Source organism: Triticum aestivum, chromosome 1A (genome assembly GCF_018294505.1).
Source record: "Triticum aestivum cultivar Chinese Spring chromosome 1A, IWGSC CS RefSeq v2.1, whole genome shotgun sequence".
In the NCBI taxonomy this organism is placed as follows: Eukaryota; Viridiplantae; Streptophyta; class Magnoliopsida; order Poales; family Poaceae; genus Triticum; species Triticum aestivum.
In genome coordinates, this window is record NC_057794.1 from 406,288,787 (window position 1) to 406,311,226 (window position 22,440).

The window sequence follows — 22,440 nt, forward strand, 5'->3', positions numbered from 1 at the left end:
AAGTCTCGGTCCAATCCGAGAACGTTTAACACCCGCACATGAAAAGAGGCAAAAGGGAGCACCGGATGACATAGGAGCGTCGGATTGAGAAACAGACAATGGGGAAAATGCTCGGATGCATGAGACCAACACGTATGCAAATGTGATGCACATGATGACATGATATGAAATGCATGACACGCAAGAAAATGACAAGGCAACAACAACGAATAACTGGAAGACACCTGGCACATCGGTCTCGGGGCGTTACATGATGATTTGCTTATTGATAAAACTAGTGATGAGAACTATAATGAACTTGCTAGTAATCATGCTAATCAAGATGAAACGAATGGCAATGATAAGAAGGAGATTGAGCGTCTAACTAAAGAACTAAAAACTCTTAAGTTAGCTCATGAAACAACTTAAGAGGATCATAGAGAGCTCCTAAGAACTCATGAGAAGCTATGCTTCAAGAAGCTAAATTTAGAGCATGAGCATGAGTTTATAAAAGCAATCAATGATGATCTTCGAAAGAAGATTTCTTCTTACATTGCCAAATGTATCCTCTTCTCTACTTATATGCCACAAGTAAAATCTTGTAACAAGAGCAAGAAAGATTCTTCTTCTATTATTAACAACAACCATGCTAAATCCAATGTTGTTGCTTCTAGTAATTATCTTGATTCCACTAATGATTATCTTAGCCAAGTTACACTTGAGCAAGAAAATAGTTTGTTGAAAGGAATTATAGAGAAAGGTGTTTACAAGAGCCTTGCCGGGAGTACAATTTGAGGAAATTGTATGCAAGCAAGGAAGACACCGGAAGAATCAAGGTGTTGGTTCTGAACGAAAGTTCAATACCAATGGAGTTGAATGGGAAGAATATCAGTACCCAAAGATGAAGTTTGTTCCTCAAAAATAGAAGTATGAACCCACTTCTTTTAAGGGAACACAAGATCAAGATGGTCTTCCACCACAAGACCACAAGCTAAAAGGCAAGGACAAGCTTCAAGAAGAGATTGACTCATTTGAAGAAGCACCCAAAGCCATGGTCAAGTGGGTTCCCAAGACTTCATCAAGCTCTACTTCATCAAGTTTGACTACAACTCCAAGGATTCCCATCAAGTTGATGTGGATCCCAAAGAAGAATAACTAGAGTGTTCTTGAGGGTGACTTCGCCAACATATTTCACTCATATTCATTTTGGCAAGGACTTGTGCAATCAACTTTGACATCTTCACTAGTTCATGGAGTCACAAACCCACTTGTTGGTAAGAACAGGGAGAAGGTAACTCAATGCTTTCATGGACATCATCATATGTGAAATTCACACTATGTCTATGGATATCCTTGTATGTTCCTTGTGGTACTAACCCATGTAGGTGTTGAAAGAGCAAAACTCCAAAGGATTGCTCTGAACTCTTGATGGACAACATCAACATTGAGCATCCACATCTTCACTATCTATATGAAGTCATCATCGACAAAACCCAAGGTTAGTTCATGCCTCCTAGGGGGGATATCACATCTAGGGGGAGATTTGCTCTAAAAATTAAGATAAAGCAACTCTAATGGTGTGAACACATTAATGCTTTATGTAAAAGTGGTAACCCCACTTGTGCTTAAACGATTAGTATGACCTATGATCAAATGTTCTTATTCGACTCCTAAGTCAATATAATCATATATAGATGACCTAGTCATCGCCAATTGCTTGATAGATGCTAGTATTGGTTGTGCGTGTTTGACTCATATTTCATTTGCCATTTTATTGTGTGAGCATGTTGGTTTGCACATTTTCTTCATTTGAGGATATCCATTTGTTGTTTTGATTGTCTTGATTTTTCTGGTCAAGTGGATGTACAAGAATGCCTAAGAACCTTCTCTAGCTATCTATGCTTTCTTGTCTCAAATTCTATTCATGCTACATCACAAAAATTGAACAAGTCCTTTTTTGGACCCTCCGGGTGAGGCGCACTCGGAGCCACTGATACGTCTCCAACGTATCTATAATTTTTTATTGTTCCATGCTGTTATATTATCAATCTTGTATGTTCTATAATCATTTTATATAATTTTTTGTTACTAACCTATTAATATAGTGCCTAGTGTCAGTTGTTGTTTTTTGCATGTTTTTTACATCGCAGGAAATCAATACCAAACGGAGTCCAAATGCAATGAAACTTTATGGAGATTTCTTTGGACCAGAAGACACCCAATGGGCCAAGGCAGCGCCTGGGGGTGCTGCGAGGGGAGCACAACCCACCAGGGCACGCCAGGAGGCCCGGGCGCGCCCTAGTGGGTTGTGCCCACCTCGGGTTCCCCCTAGACCACCTCTTTGCTCTATAAATACCCCAATATTCCACAAACCCTAGGGGAGTCGACGAAAATCAATTCCGGTTCCCGCAGAGTCCAGAACCACCAGACCAATCTAGAGACCATCACGGAGGGGTTCACCACTTCCATTGGTGCCTCTCCGATGATGCGTGAGTAGTTCTTTGTAGACCTTTGGGTTCGTAGTTAGTAGCTAGATGGCTTCCTCTCTCTCGTTTGATTCTCAATACAATGATCTCTTGGAGATCTATATGATGCAACTCTTTTTGCGGTGTGTTTGTTGGGATCTGATGAACTTTGAGTTTATGATCAGATCTATCATTTTATATCCATGGAAGTTATTTGAGTTTCTTTGATCTCTTATATGCATGATTGCTTATAGCCTCGTATTTATTCTCCGATATTTGGGTTTTGTTTGGCCAACTTGATCTATTTATCTTGCAATGGGAAGAGGTGATTTGTAGTGGGTTCGATCTTACGGTGCTTGATCCCAGTGACAGAAGGGGAACCAACACGTATGTATCGTTGCTACTAAGGATAAAACGATGGGGTCTATCTCTACATAGATAGATCTTGTCTACATCATGTCATCGTTCTTGTTGTATTACTCCATTTCTCCATGAACTTAATACACTAGATGCATGCTGGATAGCAGTCGATGTGTGGAGTAATAGTAGTAGATGCAGGCAGGAGTCGGTCTACTAATCTTGGACGTGATGCCTATGTAATGATCATTGCCTGGATATCGTCATGATTATTTGAAGTTCTATCAATTTCCTAATAGTAATTTGTTCACCCACCATTTTCTATTTTTCTCGAGAGAAGCCACTAGTGAAACCTACGCCCCCCGGTTCTCTTTCTCATATTATTTGCCTTTGCGGTCTATTTTATTTGCCTTTTATTTTCAGATCTATTGAACCAAAAATACAAAAATACCTTGCTGCAATTTATTTTATTTGGCGTTCGATCTATCAATATTTACAACTCTCTCACGTCCATTTGCCAATTTCTGGCACCGTTACCCGAAAGGGATTGACAACCCCTTTTACACGTGGGTTGCGAGTATTTATTATTTGTGTGCAGGGGCTATTTATGTTGTGTTGCTTGGTTCTCCTACTGGTTCGATAACCTTGGTTTCATATCCGAGGGAAATACCTACCGCCGCTATGCTGCATCATCCATTCCGCTTTGGGGAAATACCGACGTAGCTTCAAGCGACATCAGCCACCGATCAGAAAGGGCTGATCTCCAAAACCTTCAAATTTGCTATCTGTGTGACCAATTCACTCCTACTCAGACTCACCGAAACAGTTTGATTGATCTACGCTTTTTATCTCGGTGCTATCGACTAGACCAACTCGGTGTCATCGATTTGCTGTAACTGCACACAATGACATGTCTTGGTGCCATAGATTTGTTCCATTCAGTGCCACCGACAACAGCTGGGTATATATATATATATAGGACAGGGCTATTCTGTTACTAGTAACAGAATAATATTATGTTACCCTCGGTCCCTATAAGGGCGCGATGCGCACACCAGTAGAATCTCCCCGACCCGCCCCCAAACTACCCGGCTCCTTCCGCCGGAGGCAGTCATCGCGGGCGAGCGAGCGACGGCGGCAGCCAGAGCAAGGGAGCCCATGGCGCCGTGACGGGTCGCTCCTCCAACCCACGTGCTGCTGCCGGCTGGCCGTCTGCACGCCTCCCTGCCGACGGGCTCGCCAGCACCTCCCCGCGTGCCTTCCCTCCGACGGGCGCCGGCCCCTACCCGCGCACCTCCCCGTCGATGGGTGCCGGATCCTCCCCGCTCGCCCCCCTCCGACGAGCTCGCCGGCCCGTCCCCGCCTCCGGCAGCTGCCGCGCGCCATCCCAACCTTCCTCTGCCGCTGCGCACCGCCATCCCCGCCCGACGGGGCCGTGATCCGCCGCCTCCTGCCTCCCTCCGTCGCCGGGGCTCCTTCTCCGGGGCAGTGATCCCCGCAAGACGTTGCATCAATGGCGCCGCCTCCCAAGAACATGCCAGTATGCCGACCACGAGAGGAAGAAGAAGAAGTTCAACAACCATCGATGCAAGTTCAACTTGAGGTAATGTCTACACAGTAAGTTCAATGATACATAAACTAGGAGTACTTCTAGTGTAGTTGCATAAGTTATAGATGAACAAAAGAGAAGACATGCATCAGTTATATATATATATATATATATATGCATATCCATACATCTCTGAAGTTCAATGTTCAGTTTACAAAGAAGTGCTAAAAAACAGTACATCAGTACATCAGTGTGTAACATGTACGGTTATACTGTTCGACTGAAAACGGAACCAGATACAAAATAGAGAACAATAGTTTAAATAACAACCATCGATGCAAGTTCAACTTGTACAATGCCTTCAGTGCATGACATGTTACCCATAGCATGTATACGAGAAAAATGCAGAAAAGATTAATCCCAAAACTGTTGAATATCATTGCAGAAGCGAGCAAGGCGGCGCACGCAGCGAGCGTTTGATGAGCCAAGCAGATATGGGGCACCACCTGGTTGGGTAACACCAGAAATACCACCTGGATACTTCAACAATACATGCAGATTTCAAGATACACCAGAATCATCAGAAGCACAGACAAGTTTTCCTATGCAGCAAACACCAATATCTGGGAATACAAGCTTTGTCACTCGTGGGTTGCAACAAGGCCAACAATATCCCCAACAACAAATGTTTTCCTTCCCTAGCGCATGCAGAAAGCCAAGGACAGGAAGCCATGGATGGGTTGCAACAAGGCTTCCACCAGTCGCTCCGTCAACATCAATCATCCGTGCTGCAAAAGCGGTTGTGACGAGAAGACCAGGCCAAAGAGACATAAATTTTGGACGCTCTAGCCGGTTCCAAAGTACAAGATATGAGCCATATAGACAGGAGCAACCTCACAATGAACCTGAGGGGAGACGGGCCATACAATGAGAGACGGGGATCTTCGTCAACATTGCTCCCTCCAAGAGATGCATTGCTGCATGTGCCAAGGGTGACACCACCCGCGCCCATACACCAGGGTGAACAGCAAACACCGGAGGCAGCACAGAGCTATACACATGTAAGTATCCATATAGAAAAAAACCATACAAGCACAATCCATACCATGGTACTGTGACCACCCCATCTAAACATTTTCATAACTACATTTTTGTTTGCTCACTGTTGCGTGAAGCCACCTAACATTGAAGCTTATGTTCTGCCAAGGCTAGAGATGCGCTTTGGAACTTTTGAAGAAGCAAAGAACTTCTACAACCTCTATGAGAAGCACGCGGGTTTTGCTATCAGGGAAGGCTCCAAGTTTAAGACCAGATCCTACCTTTATTGCACGTGCTATGGAGTCTATCATTCGAAGGTGTCTGAAGAAAATAGACAGCGGAACAAAATGACAGCCAGGACTAACTGCGGGGCTAAAATGAGGCTGAAGATTGAAAAGGATGGAACACTTGTCATAAAAGAGATAGTCTGGGAACACAACCACATGCTACAGCTCACTCCACAAATGCTTGTCTTCTTGCACTCCCACAAAAACTTTGACAAAACAATCTTGGAGTACATCAAGTACCTGCAGTTCAAAGGCATTGAACACGCGTAAATCATGAGCATACTGGGCAGTGATGACCCTGGTAGCTAATTCCTCGAAATGAATGCCAAAGACCTGATTAACCTGTAAGTACAAACTTGTTCTCCTCCCATAAACCGCCTATGTATTTTTTCCTCTGTCAGTACAAACATATTACACAATGCATGACCTGACGCCAGTTCAACATGCATTTTTGAATGACTGTTCACTTTTAATATCCAGGAAGCAAAAAATTCAAGGATGGATGATGTGGACGATGTCCTAAAGACTGTCAACTTCTTTAAGGAGATGAAAGCTATAAACAGGGAATTCTTCTATGACATGCAACTCGATGAGTCCGACAAAGTTAAGAACATATTCTGGGCGCATGCAAGCTGTCGAGGGGCCTATCAGGACTTCGGTGACTGCGTAACATTTGACACCACATATAAGACCAACAAGTACCATATGCCACTTGGGGTGTTTGTCGGTACTAACAACCACTTCCAGACTACATTCTTTGGTTTTGCCCCGATAAGAGATGAGGATGCAGAATCATTCAGATGGCTATTCAAGACGTTTTTAAGGTGCATGAGAGGGAAGGCTCCTACATGCATCCTCACAGGTACAACCGCAAAAACCACCCCAACCACCACCACCACCCGCTTCCCCCAAAAAACTAAAAGGAAAATAACACGTTAAAAAATGTTTGTGTCAGTTCTATTTGTATATATGCACTAACATATGCTGACCACTCCACATCTCTTTTCTCATTACCAGACTAGTGCCCGGCAATGGCTTTGGCGATACCAAAAGTTTTCAAGAACACAGTACACAAGCTGTGCCGCTGACACATTATGAAGAAGTATAGGGAACACCTCGCATACCCGTACTACCTGCACGAAGACTTCAAAGAAGTATTCACATCAATCCTCAACTGGCCCCTCATGCCAACTAAGTTTGAGGATGCCTGGAAAGGACTCATCGATAGGTACAACCTCCATGATGATGCCACGATGCTGGCCATGTGGAACGAGCGTGAGAAATGGATATCAGCCTACTTCAAAGAAATTTTTTGCGCCAAAATGACATCCACACAGCGAAGTGAGAGCATGAAGTATGTGCTCAAGAAGAACTTTGTAAGTGAGAGACAAAACCTACACCGGTTTGTCAGCCAGGTAAACTCCTGCGTCAAAACCAGGAGACAGACAGAGAACCAAGAGACAATGGGTAACATGGTATAGCTCTATCACCTGTCGTGAGACAAAAAACATGCTTACTAAAGTAAAACTTTATTAGTTAGACAAGTTTTTGCTGCGAGAAAACTAACAATTTGGTCATCATTCTTGCATGTGCAGAAGGAACAAAACACGCTGACCTTCTATGGGTTTGACACCCAGATGGCAAAGGTTTACTCGTGAGCTGTGTACAGCAAGATCAAAAAAGGCTAAAACTGAGCACACTCTTCACGACGACAGAGACGGAAGAGACCACAAAGTACCTCATGCGCTACAATAACCCGCAAAAACTGTCTACATGGTCTCAGCATGTGTTCCAGGTGGTTGCAGACCCTGTGGGATAAACATATGAGTGCGAGTGCAGGCTATGGGACCACACAGGTGAGGACTGCAAAAAAAGATGTTACATATTGTACTACTTTATTTGCAAAGTTTTTGTTCGAATGAAATGATAAAATACATGCACCTCTTCCTAAAACAAAATACAGGTCTTTTCTGCGTGCATGTCCTGTGCATGATGCAGACAATTAAGGCTCCTAGCGTTCCAGAGAAATATATCCTCAGGATACACCAAACACCCGAACATCCAGCCAACATTCGACATAAATGACTTGAGGACAGTAGCGTCAAACAAGGCATCCCAATACTGCATTGAAAGCTCACTGCTGACGCTCAACATGAGGGTGCACAGAAAAAGTTTGAGAAGCCAAGAGCAAATGGCGAGGTCGCGGGTCGTCATGGACAAACTTGAACAAGAACTCGATGCCATGCATTCTGCTGAAAATGGAGGTGTGGCGGACAATGATGCCATTGAGAAGGATATTGCTACAATGTTATCCGAGATGAATCATATGGGAGCTGTTGACCCGTTCGACAATGAGGAAGAGGAGCAGCAGCAACCAGAGCTTGCCCATGTGCACACTCAAGATCACCAACAAGCTCACATGCGAGATCATGAGCTTGATGGTGCTGTAGGCGAACGACATGACAACAGCACATCCTAGCAGCAGCACCAGGAAAGAGTGATTAAACCACCCATATTCTCAAACACAAAGGGGAGGAAGAGCAAGACGCAGGCAGCAAAAGCAGCGAAAGCAGCAGCCAAAAAGCCACCACGCCCCATCAAACGTGTGGAATTTGGCCCGGACGACAAACCTCTCGGGATAAGGGCATGCGGATTCTGCAATGTCGTGAGAAACCATAACTACCGCACATGCTCACTCCGCACAGATGGCACTACCAACAAGCACAAGCAGATTGGAGCCACCCAGGTTTCTACCAATGGAGACAACACACATAACAGCGACACTTGCCGCAAGTGTGGGGGAACTGACGAGCATAATGCCCGCACGTGCAAAGTGGGAAAGGAGGTCATTGGCGCTGAACAAACACAGGGCAAGGTGCAGAGTTCTAAAAAATCAAATGAAGATGATGAAGAAGAAGAGTTTGACGAGAATGACGACCAATCAGACGAAGACAATGAAGATGACACTGTCGGGGATGAGGAAACTGAAATTGACGATGAAGTTGCCAAGGCTCAACCAGGAAAGGGTGCCGGCAAGGCACAACATTCGGGGCCAGTTAGGAGAAGCTCAAGGCTGAACACCTAAACAACACATAGTGGTCTCAGTTGCCTCGGCACACAATGAGGAAACATGTCAGAAACAGTACTATAGTTAAGATATTGCAGAATCTTATTTAGCTTTATCGTCGATTTCTCGATCAGTACTATAGTTAAGATATAATTTGTGATTTGTGCCTGTTGAACCAGTGACATTATTATGTAAACCAATTGATGATCCTTTTGAATGCAGTCAGAAATAAATTTGAAAAAACTTATCTGGATTTACCTGACGCAAACGCTACTGTCGACCAGTAACTCAGCAGCAAAAAAAATGTCAAGGAAAATTTAAACTCCTATAGTACATCAGTACTGATAGTTCTCAGTCGTCAGTACAAAGACATAGTACACATCAGTACTGATATAATTTGTGATTTGTGCCCGCTGGAGCAGTCACATTATTACGTAAAACATTTGATAATCCTTTTGAACGCAGTCACAAAATACATTTGTACTGACGAAAAACACTATTGTCGACCAGTCGTCAGTACAAAGGCAGAGTAAAACAAACACACCCGTGAACACCTCAAAAAACATCGATTTTAAAAAAATAAAGCTATGTCTGCTTCTGCCAGTCCCAATTCAGAAAGACCATCAGTACATAAAAATAATTACCTCAAACAAAAATGCGAATATAATACATTCTGTACTGATGAAAATCTAATTTATCTGTAAAAAATACTCAAAGATTATCTTGATATAAACAATCCTTTAAAAAATACAAAAATTGTTTTAAAAAACATTAGCATCACACATAGTCTCATTGGTATTTGGTAAGTTCAATTACACTTTAATCACCAGTCCAAGTACCACAGTAGAGGAGTACAGACCTCCATCATCACCAACCCTGACATATGCAAGTGGGATGAGCAACCGATAAGTACAGCTTGACAAGACAAATCAGTGCGACAGTAAAATGCCGTCATCACCACCCTTGAGACGTGCAAGTGGGATTTAGCAGGTCATAAGTACAACTTGACAAGACTAGTAAGTGCAGTAGTAAAAACCATTGGACTTGGACGGTTACTTCTTCCAAGCCACCACCCGTGCCACCCATTGAGCAGTTGCCACAACGGACTGCAAACGGCGACCCCAAGCCACTACACCCACGCCCCCGACGAACTGCCTCCCACAAATCCCCGTCGACGCACTGCAAAAAACCCCATTCTCTTCCATCTCTCCATCATCCCCACAAACAACCATTGCCCTTCCATCTCCCCTGCACACAAACCACAAACTTCTCTCTCACAAGCCCACAACCGCCGGAGGAGGGCGATGGCGGAGGAACCGTCCACCAAGCGTCATCAAGACGAGCCGTCAGACAAGAGCAGCAACCTCATCGACGTTCACGTCCCCGGTGAGAAGCTCGAGTACACCAAAACCCTCAGAGAGGTTGAGCTCCACGGGAAGGAGATGCTGGAGATCGTCTGCACCAGCGAACCAGATAAGGCCGACGAGGTGATCTCCAGGCTCTGGAGGAAGGCTGGGGCCTGATTCGTAGGATCATCGGTGTTGGTGTGCACTACACCAACGGAGATGAACCTCCCCAGATGGCAGCAGTCCTGCAGTTGTGCGTCGACGACCTCTGCTTGGTGTACCACATCGCAGCGGCCACAAAATGGTGAGCCATCCTACTCATTTGCCCTGTTTGATTTATCTGTTTTATTAGTACTGTATCCTGAAAATTTCATCAGACTTGTTTCCCAACTAGATGTACTAGTGTGGCTTGTGAAAAGTGGATGCACTACTGCATTTTCTCAAGTAGATACACTATAAATGTATTTTTGAACCTGATGCATCGGATTACTATTTGGAAAATCTCGCGGAAGATTAATTTCTGAAGTTGACTGACTAGTCTAGTTTCTGAACTTGATCCAATAGTGTAGTTTATGTACTCAATGTATTAAAAAGATGTTTCTGAACTTAATGTAGTGAAGTATTTTCTGAATTTGATCTAATGTTATTCTCATAAGAAAAAAACTAAGGACTTGGTGAAGCACTGTTTATGTGTTATCCTATTCAATAAACGTAAACTAAACTAGTACCAAAGCAGAACATACAACATTGAATGAAACTATGTATAATCCAAAAAAGAAGAATAACATGATGTACTTAATTTAATTTCAGAACTTTGTTTACTAGTTTATGAAGTACATTCATCCATTATTTATGCTACATAAACATATACTTAAATGGATTCATCGCTTGTAAGACAAAACAAAAATGAATAATTCAAACATCAAAAGTAATGCTGATTTTCAAAAATGTCTCTCCCCTTGTAGGCCCAAGCGCCTGAACGAGTTGCCGGTTTCAGCATTGAAAGCGACAAAGAGAAGCTGAAGTTGTCCGGTTTGGAGATCAACCCTGGCAAGTTCATCGACATTCAATGCAAGTGGAGAGTACCATACACCGGAAAAGAGTACGACTCCTTGACTGATGTTGCAGCCAGTGTCATCCACCCATTCTACAAAGGCATGAAGAAGAACATCAACATGCAGGAAGATTACAAATTGTGGGGGACCAGCCCGCTGCCAGACAACCTCATCGAGTACGCAGGAGTGGATGCATACGCCACGTACAAGGCATGGAGCATGATCGACTACATCACAGATGGTTCGGAAATTGCAAAAGAGCGGGAGGCTGCGAATTACTACGACCAACCCTACTGCCCCTATGCGGGATGAAGATACATCAGAGCCTGCCTTCGTTTTACTTTCGCTTGTGCTTGCCTTTTTGAAGGAAATATGCCCTAGAGGCAATAATAAAGTTATTATTTATTTCCTTATATCATGATAAATGTTTATTATTCATGCTAGAATTGTATTAACCGGAAACATAATACATGTGTGAATACATAGACAAATAGAGTGTCACTAGTATGCCTCTACTTGACTAGCTCGTTAATCAAAGATGGTTATGTTTCCTAACCATGAACAAAGAGTTGTTATTTGATTAACGGGATCACATCATTAGGTGAATGATCTGATTGACATGACCCGTTCCATTAGCTTAGCACCCGATCGTTTAGTATGTTGCTATTGCTTTCTTCATGACTTATACATGTTCCTATGACTATGAGATTATGCAACTCCCGTTTGCCGGAGGAACACTTTGTGTGCTACCAAACATCACAACGTAAATGGGTGATTATAAAGGTGCTCTACAGGTGTCTCCAAAGGTACATGTTGGGTTGGCGTATTTCGAGATTAGGATTTGTCACTCCGATTGTCGGAGAGGTATCTGTGGGCCCTCTCGGTAATGCACATCACATAAGCCTTGCAAGCATTGCAACTAATGAGTTAGTTGCGAGATGATGTATTACGGAACGAGTAAAGAGACTTGCCAGTAACGAGATTGAACTAGGTATTGAGATACCGACAATCGAATCTCGGGCAAGTAACATACCGATGACAAAGGCAACAACATATGTTGTTATGCGGTCTGACCGATAAAGATCTTTGTAGAATATGTAGGAGCCAATATGAGCATCCAGGTTGCGCTATTGGTTATTGACCGGAGACGTGTCTCGGTCATGTCTACATTATTCTCGAACCCGTAGGGTCCGCACGCTTAAGGTTTCGATGACAGTTATATTATGAGTTTATGAGTTTTGATGTACCGAAGTTAGTTCGGAGTCCCGGATGTGATCACGGACATGACGAGGAGTCTCGAAATGGTTGAGACATAAAGATTGATATATTGGACGGCTATATTCGGACACCGGAAGTGTTCCGGGTGATTTCGGAGAAAACCGGAGAGCCGGAGGGTTACCGGAACCCCCCCGAGAGAAGTAATGGGCCATATGGGCCTTAGTGGAGAGAGAGAGGGGCAGCCAAAGGTGGGCCACGCGCCTCCTCCCCTGGTCCAAATTGGACTAGGAGAGGGGGGCGGCGCCCCCCTTTCCTTCTCCCTCCCCACTTCTTTCCCCCTCCTAGTAGGAGTCCTACTCCTACTAGGAGGAGGACTCCTCCTTGGCGCGCCATAGGGGCCGGCCGGCCTCCTCCCCTTGATCCTTTATATACGGGGGCAGGGGGCACCCCTAGACACACAAGTTGATCCACGTGATCATATTCTTAGCCGTGTGCGGGGCCCCCTTCCACCATAATTCTCGATAATATTGTAGCGGTGCTTAGGCGAAGCCCTACGACGGTAGTACATCAAGATCGTCACCACGCCGTCGTGCTGACGGAACTCTTCCCCGACACTTTGCTGGATCGGAGTCCGGGGATCGTCATCGAGCTGAACGTGTGCTAAAACTCGGAGGTGCCATAGTTTCGGTGCTTGATCGGTCGGGCCGTGAAGACGTACGACTACATCAACCGCGTTGTGCTAACACTTCTGCTGTCGGTCTACAAGGGTACGTAGATCACACTCTCCCCTCTCGTTGCTATGCATCACCATGATCTTGCGTGTGCGTAGGATTTTTTTTGAAATTACTACGTTCCCCAACAGTGGCATCCGAGCCTATGTTTTATATGTTGATGTTATATGCACGAGTAGAACACAAGTGAGTTGTGGGCGATATAAGTCATACTGCTTACCAGCATGTCATACTTTGGTTCAGCGGTATTGTTGGACGAAGCGGCCCGGACCGACATTACGCGTACGCTTACGTGAGACCGGTTCTCCCGACGTGCTTTGCACATAGGTGGCTTGCGGATGACAGTTTCTCCAACTTTAGTTGAACCGAGTGTGGCTACGCCCGGTCCTTGCGAAGGTTAAAACAACACCAACTTGACAAACTATCATTGTGGTTTTGATGCGTAGGTAAGATTGGTTCTTGCTTAAGCCCGTAGCAGCCACGTAAAACTTGCAACAACAAAGTAGAGGACGTCTAACTTGTTTTTGCAGGGCATGTTGTGATGTGATATGGTCAAGACATGATGCTAAATTTTGTTGTATGATATGATCATGTTTTGTAACCGAGTTATCGGCAACTGGTAGGAGCCATATGGTTGTCGCTTTATTGTATGCAATGCAATCGCATTGTAATGCTTTACTTTATCACTAAGTGGTAGCGATAGTCGTGGAAGCATAAGATTGGCGAGATGACAGCGATGCTACGATGGAGATCAAGGTGTCATGCCGGTGACGATGGTGATCACGACGGTGCTTCGAAGATGGAGATCACAAGCACAAGATGATGATGGCCATATCATATCACTTATATTGATTGCATGTGATGTTTATCTTTTATGCATCTTATCTTGCTTTGATTAACGGTAGCATTATAAGATGATCTCTCACTAATTATCAAGAAGTGTTCTCCCTGAGTATGCACCGTTGCGAAAGTTCTCCGTGCTGAGACACCATGTGATGATCGGGTGTGATAGGCTCTACGTTCAAATACAACGGGTGCAATACAGTTGCACACGTGGAATACTCAGGTTATACTTGACGAGCCAAGCATATACAGATATGGCCTCGGAACACGGAGACCGAAAGGTCGAGCGTGAATCATATAGTAGATATGATCAACATAGTGATGTTCACCAAGGAAACTACTCCATCTCACGTGATGATCGGACATGGTTTAGTTGATTTGGATCACGTAATCACTTAGAGGATTAGAGGGATGTCCATCTAAGTGGGAGTTCTTTAAGTATATTAATTGAACCTAAATTTATCATGAAACTTAGTACCTGATAGTATCTTGCTTGTTTATGCTTGATTGTAGATAGATGGCTCGTGCTGTTGTTCCGTTGAATTTTAATGCGTTCCTTGAGAAAGTAAAGTTGAAAGATGATGGTAGCAATTACACGGACTGGGTCCGTAACTTGAGGATTATCCTCACTGCTGCACAGAAGAATTACGTCCTGGAAGCACCGTTGGGTGCCAGGCCTGCTGCTGGAGCAACACCATATGTTATGAACGTCTGGCAGAGCAAAGCTGATGACTACTCGATAGTTCAGTGTGCCATTCTTTACGGCTTAGAATCGGGACTTCAACGATGTTTTGAACGTCATGGAGCATATGAGATGTTCCAGGAGTTGAAGTTAATATTTCAAGAAAATGCCCGGATTGAGAGATATGAAGTCTCCAATAAGTTCTATAGCTGCAAGATGGAGGAGAACAGTTCTGTCGGTGAGCATATACTCAAAATGTCTGGGTATAATAATCACTTGATTCAATTGGGAGTTAATCTTCCAGATGATTGCGTCATTGACAGAATTCTCCAATCACTGCCACCAAGCTACAAGAGCTTCGTGATGAACTATAATATGCAAGGGATGAATAAGACTATTCCCGAGCTCTTCACAATGCTGAAAGCTGCGGAGGTAGAAATCAAGAAGGAGCATCAAGTGTTGATGGTCAACAAGACCACTAGTTTCAAGAAAAAGGGCAAAGGGAAGAAGAAGGGGAACTTCAAAAGGAACAGCAAGCAAGTTGCTACTCAAGAGAAGAAACCCAAACCTAGACCTAAGCCTGAAACTGAGTGCTTCTACTGCAAGCAGACTGGTCGCTGGAAGCGGAACTGCCCCAAGTATTTGGCGGATAAGAAGGATGGCAAGGTGAACAAAGGTATATGTGATATACATGTTATTGATGTGTACCTTACTAATGCTCGCAGTAGCACCTGGGTATTTGATACTGGTTTTGTTGCTAATATTTGCAACTCGAAACAGGGACTACGGATTAAGCGAAGATTGGCTAAGGACGAGGTGACGATGCGCGTGGGAAACAGTTCCAAAGTCGATGTGATCGCAGTCGGCTCGCTACCTCTACATCTACCTTCGGGATTAATATTAGACCTAAATAATTGTTATTTGGTGCCAGCGTTAAGCATGAACATTATATCTGGATCTTGTTTGATGTGAGACGGTTATTCATTTAAATCTGAGAATAATGGTTGTTCTATTTATATGAGTAATATCTTTTATGGTCATGCACCCTTAAAGAGTGGTCTATTTTTATTGAATCTCGATAGTAGTGACACACATATTCATAGTGTTGAAGCCAAAAGATGCAGAGTTGATAATGATAGTGCAACTTATTTGTGGCACTACCATTTTGGTCATATCTGTATAAAACGCAGGAAGAAACTCCATACTAATGGGCTTTTGGAACCACTTGATTATGAATCACTTGGTACTTGCAAACCATGCCTTATGGGTAAGATGACAAAAACACCGTTCTCCGGTACTATGGAGAGAGCAACAGATTTGTTGGAAATCATACATACAGATGTATGTGGTCCGATGAACATTGAGGCTCGTGGCAGATATCGTTATTTTCTCACCTTCACAGATGACTTAAGCAGATATGGGTATATCTACTTAATGAAACATAAGTCTGAAACATTTGAAAAGTTTAAAGAATTTCAGAGTGAAGTTGAAGATCATCGTAACAAGAAAATAAAATTCCTACGATCTGATCGTGGAGGAGAATATTTGAGTTACGAGTTTGGTGTACATTTGAAAAATTGTGGAATAGTTTCGCAACTCACGCCACCCGGAACACCACAGCGTAATGGTGTGTCCGAACGTCGTAATCGTACTTTACTAGATATGGTGCGATCTATGATGTCTCTTACTGATTTACCGCTATTTTTTTGGGGATACGCTCTAGAGACAGCCGCATTCACGTTAAATAGGGCACCATCAAAATCCGTTGAGACGACGCCTTATGAACTGTGGTTTGGCAAGAAACCAAAGTTGTCGTTTCTGAAAGTTTGGGGCTGCGATGCTTATGTGAAAAAGCTTCAACCTGATAAGCTCGAACCCAAATCGGAGAAATGTGTCTTCATAGGATATCCAAAGGAAACTATTGGATACACCTTCTATCACAGATCCGAAGGCAAGACTTTTGTTGCTAAATTCGGAAACTTTCTGGAGAAGGAGTTTCTCTCGAAAGAAGTGAGTGGGAGGAAAGTAGAAATTGACGAGGTAACTGTACCTACTCCCTTATTGGAAAGTAGTACATCACAAAACCTGTTTCTGTGACACCTACACCAGTTAGTGAGGAAGCTAATGATGATGATCATGAAACTTAAGAACAAGATACTACTGAACCTCGTAGATCAACCAGAGTGAGATCCGCGCTAGAGTGGTACGGTAATCCTATTCTGGAAGTCATGCTACTAGATCATGATGAACCTACGAACTATGAAGAAGTGATGGTGAGCCCAGATTCCGCAAAATGGCTTGAAGCCATGAAATCTGAGATAGGATCCATGTATGAGAACAAAGTATGGACTTTGGTTGACTTGCCCGATGATCGGCAAGCAATTGAGAATAAATGGATCTTCAAGAAGAAGACTGATGCTGACGGTAATATTACGGTCTACAAAGCTCGACTTGTCGCAAAAGGTTTTTGGCAAGTTCAAGGGATTGACTACGATGAGACCTTCTCACCCGTAGCGATGCTTAAGTCTGTCCGAATCATGTTAGCAATTGCCGCATTTTATGATTATGAAATTTAGCAGATGGATGTAAAAACTGCATTCCTAAATGGATTTCTGGAAGAAGAGTTGTATATGATGCAACTAGAAGGTTTTGTCGATCCAAAGGGAGCTAACAAAGTGTGCAAGCTCCAGCGATCCATTTATGGACTGGTGCAAGCCTCTCGGAGTTGGAATAAACGCTTTGATAGTGTGATCAAAGCATTTGGTTTTATACAGACTTTTGGAGAAGCCTGTATTTACAAGAAAGTGAGTGGGAGCTCTGTAGCATTTCTGATATTATATGTGGATGACATATTACTAATTGGAAATGATATAGAATTTCTGGATAGCATAAAGGGATACTTGAATAAGAGTTTTTCAATGAAAGACCTCGGTGAAGCTGCTTATATATTAAGCATTAAGATCTATAGAGATAGATCAAGACGCTTAATTGGACTTTCACAAAGCACATACCTTGACAAAGTTTTGAAGAAGTTCAAAATGGATCAAGCAAAGAAAGGGTTCTTGCCTGTGTTACAAGGTGTGAAGTTGAGTAAGACTCAATGCCCGACCACTGCAGAAGATAGAGAGAAAATGAAAGATGTTCCCTATGCTTCAGCCATAGGCTCTATCATGTATGCAATGCTGTGTACCAGACCTGATGTGTGCCTTGCTATAAGTCTAGCAGGGAGGTACCAAAGTGATCCAGGAGTGGATCACTGGACAGCGGTCAAGAACATCCTGAAATACCTGAAAAGGACTAAGGATATGTTTCTCATATATGGAGGTGACAAAGAGCTTATCGTAAAAGGTTACGTTGATGCAAGCTTTAACACTGATCCGGACGATTCTAAATCGCAAACCGGATACGTGTTTACATTAAACGGTGGAGCTGTCAGTTGGTGCAGTTCTAAACAAAGCGTTGTGGCGGGATCTACATGTGAAGTGGAGTACATAGCTGCTTCGGAAGCAGCAAATGAAGGAGTCTGGATGAAGGAGTTCATATCCGATCTAGGTGTCATACCTAGTGCATCGGGTCCAATGAAAATCTTTTGTGACAATACTAGTGCAATTGCCTTGGCAAAGGAATCCAGATTTCACAAGAGAACCAAGCACATCAAGAGACGCTTCAATTCCATCCGGGATGTAGTCCAGGTGGGAGACATAGAGATTTGCAAGACACATACGGATCTGAATGTTGCAGACCCATTGACTAAGCCTCTTCCATGAGCAAAACATGATCAACACCAAGGCTCCATGGGTGTTAGAATCATTACTGTGTAATCTAGATTATTGACTCTAGTGCAAGTGGGAGACTGAAGGAAATATGCCCTAGAGGCAATAATAAAGTTATTATTTATTTCCTTATATCATGATAAATGTTTATTATTCATGCTAGAATTGTATTAACCGGAAACATAATACATGTGTGAATACATAGACAAACAGAGTGTCACTAGTATGCCTCTACTTGACTAGCTCGTTAATCAAAGATGGCTATGTTTCCTAACCATGAACAAAGAGTTGTTATTTGATTAACGGGATCACATCATTAGGTGAATGATCTGATTGACATGACCCATTCCATTAGCTTAGCACCTGATCGTTTAGTATGTTGCTATTGCTTTCTTCATGACTTATACATGTTCCTATGACTATGAGATTATGCAACTCCTATTTGCCGGAGGAACACTTTGTGTGCTACCAAACATCACAACATAAATGGGTGATTATAAAGGTGCTCTACAGGTGTCTCCAAAGGTACATGTTCGGTTGGCGTATTTCGAGATTAGGATTTGTCACTCCGATTGTCGGAGAGGTATCTCTGGGCCCTCTCGGTAATGCACATCACATAAGCCTTGCAAGCATTGCAACTAATGAGTTAGTTGCGAGATGATGTATTACGGAACAAGTAAAGAGACTTTCTGGTAATGATATTGAACTAGGTATTGAGATACCGACGATCGAATATCGGGCAAGTAACATACCGATGACAAAGGGAACAACGTATGTTGTTATGCGGTCTGACCGATAAAGATCTTCGTAGAATATGTAGGAGCCAATATGAGCATCCATGTTCCGCTATTGGTTATTGACCGGAGATGTGTCTCGGTCATGTCTACATTGTTCTCGAACCCGTAGGGTCCGCACGCTTAAGGTTTCGATGACAGTTATATTATGACTTTATGAGTTTTGATGTACCGAAGTTAGGTGGGAGTCCCGGATGTGATCACGGACATGACGAGGAGTCTCGAAATGGTTGAGACATAAAGATTGATATGTTGGACGGCTATATTCGGACACCGGAAGTGTTCCGGGTGATTTCGGAGAAAACCGGAGAGCCGGAGGGTTACTGGAACCCCCTCGGGAGAAGTAATGGGCCATATGGGCCTTAGTGGAGAGAGAGGGGCAGCCAAAGGTGGGCCGCTCGCCTCCTCCCCCCTGGTCCGAATTGGACTAGGAGAGGGGGGGCGGCGCCCCCCTTTCCTTCTCCCTCCCCACTTCTTTCCCCCTCCTAGTAGGAGTCCTACTCCTACTAGGAGGAGGACTCCTCCTTGGCGCGCCATAGGGGCCGGCCGGCCTCCTCCCCTTGATCCTGTATATACGGGGGCAGGGGGCACCCCTAGACACACAAGTTGATCCACGTTATCATATTCTTAGCCGTGTGCGGTGCCCCCTTCCACCATAATCCTCGATAATATTGTAGGGGTGCTTAGGCGAAGCCCTGCGACGGTAGTACATCAGGATCGTCACCATGCCATCGTGCTGACGGAACTCTTCCCCGACACTTTCCTGGATCGGAGTCCGGGGATCATCATCGAGCTGAACGTGTGCTAAAACTCGGAGGTGCCGTAGTTTCGGTGCTTGATCGGTCGGGCCGTGAAGACGTACGACTACATCAACCGCGTTGTGCTAACGCTTCCGCTGTCGGTCTACAAGGGTACGTAGATCACACTCTCCCCTCTCGTTGCTATGCATCACCATGATCTTGCGTGTGTGTAGGATTTTTTTTGAAATTACTACGTTCCCCAACACTTTTATCTTGTTGTTTCAAATTAGTAGTTTGCTCTTGTTGGGTTGAACCAGTATGATTATGTCGTGCTTTTCATTGTTGAACTAGTTTATTTATGTCATCAAGTACAATGTTTTGCTTATCTCATTATATAAGTTTGGTAGCTTCGTATGTTGTTAATCCATCATTTCAAATTCAAAAAGTAGCTTCTGAATAGAACTTTGCAGCTGCTCTAAAGTACTAGTTATGATGCAACTAATCACACAATGTTGCTCTATGTCTAGTTTCGATTCAGTATTGTATATAAAACATAACATTGAGAACAATCAGCACAATTTGAGTTGCTTAACAACGCTTCAAAAGTTGAAGCAAAAATTCTTAGTACTCCATCTAGTGTTCTCATTCATATGTAGCTGCTAGATAATTAACAAGTACTACAAACAGAAAAAGTTAAGAAAGCATCAGTACACACTTATGTTGGTCGCTTGCAGATTAAGAATCACAGTACTAGTACACTTGATCGGACAGTACATACTTACTACAATAAACAGTACATAGAAGCATCAGTCCGTAAGCGGTACTATGAATGGACTATCAGTACAACTTAATCTACACGCAAGTACATCTTAAAATTACACTTACTCAAAACTGACAAGAACTAGAACAAAAAGTTACAGTCCAAGTTACTTCTGGAGTCAAGTACTAGATTCAAACAAACAAAAACGAAAAAATTGATCGCCTAAGGTCAGGCGCAAGCCCTGACGCTGCTAGATACTTGAACTCGAGCCCATAGGCGAATCCCTTGTAATCCGCACAATGCAGGGCCCACCGATTAGGGCCCACAGGTCAAGAGAGAGAGTGAGCGCCGTGTATAAGCGCTCGGGTAAGTATTCAGAGGAGTTCGACTAGAGAGCCTCTGCTGCGCTTATAAACAGGTTCGGAGCCCCCTCGACTAGCGAGGTGGGACTAAACCGAGACCGCATGCGCACGCCGCACTATACAGGCGCACAGACGAGCTATCTGGGTCGGAAAACGGCCCAATAGCCTACATCGTTTACAAACACAACACCAAATAAGCCTAGTTAAACAAACCACAGGACGAGGCAAAGAAATATGAACTACAAGAAATATATTCAAAACTGAAAATATATAAATTCAAATACTAGTTCATAGGAAATAACTTTGAATACGAAAAATAAAAATAAAAATAATTTTAGCTCAGCACCACGGATGATAAATAAAGGGAGAAAATATGATACCAAAACAATGAACCTCTAAAAAGAAGAGAACTTAATAGCCTATCTGTTAAATGTACATAATTTAAAAAACCGAATTAAATATTACTTTCAAGTTCAACTACTAAAATGCAAAAAGTTCAAACATATAATGTTTGTCAATTATGCTAAATTTATTATTACATAAAATCTAACAAGTTCAACTACTAAAATGCAAAAAGTTCAAACATATAATGTTTGTCAATTATGCTAAATTTCTTATTTACATAAAATCTGACAAGTTCAACTACTAAAATGCAAAAAGTTCAAAATAGAATTTATTTGTCAATTATGCTAAATTTCTAATTTATATAAAATCTCACAAGTTCAACCACTAAAATAAAATAAGTTCAAATAGAATTTATTTGTCAATTCTGCTAAAATTTCTAATTTATATAAAATTTGTACACACCTCAACGAACGGTCTGGTCGTAAAATAATCTCAATCCCCACAAAACACCAAAAAAACAAAAAAAACTCAGTTCAATCATACATATGACATAAGTACTAAAAAAGCAGGATCAGTCAGGCCACTCACAACACTACGACACCAAGTTTCAAAACCGCACGCTGTATGAAATTACATTTCAGTTCACACAGCACTAAACCATAAGTGCACTAAAATGAGAATACAAAACTATAAAGGCCTAACTTAGGTAAGTACAGATGAAAATAAAATAAGTACCAGTTTTGAGCAACAACTCCCGGGGCACTGAAAAATGTCTTCAGATAAACTAGTCTATCTTAGGTAAGTCATGGAAGACAATTGACAACATCGTGACAGGTTGGGATATTTCAGAAGAGCAGGAAGCTGACCCCTACTACCACGCCAACTTCGCGGGATGAGGATGCATGAAAGTCTGCATTCATGTTTCTCGCACTTCTGCCTGTCCTTAATATTGTTGTTTCAGATTTGTAGTTTGCTTTCGTTATGTTGAACCAACTACCTTATGTTATGTGTGTTAGGGTTTGAACAAGTTTGCCTATTTCTGTCATGTA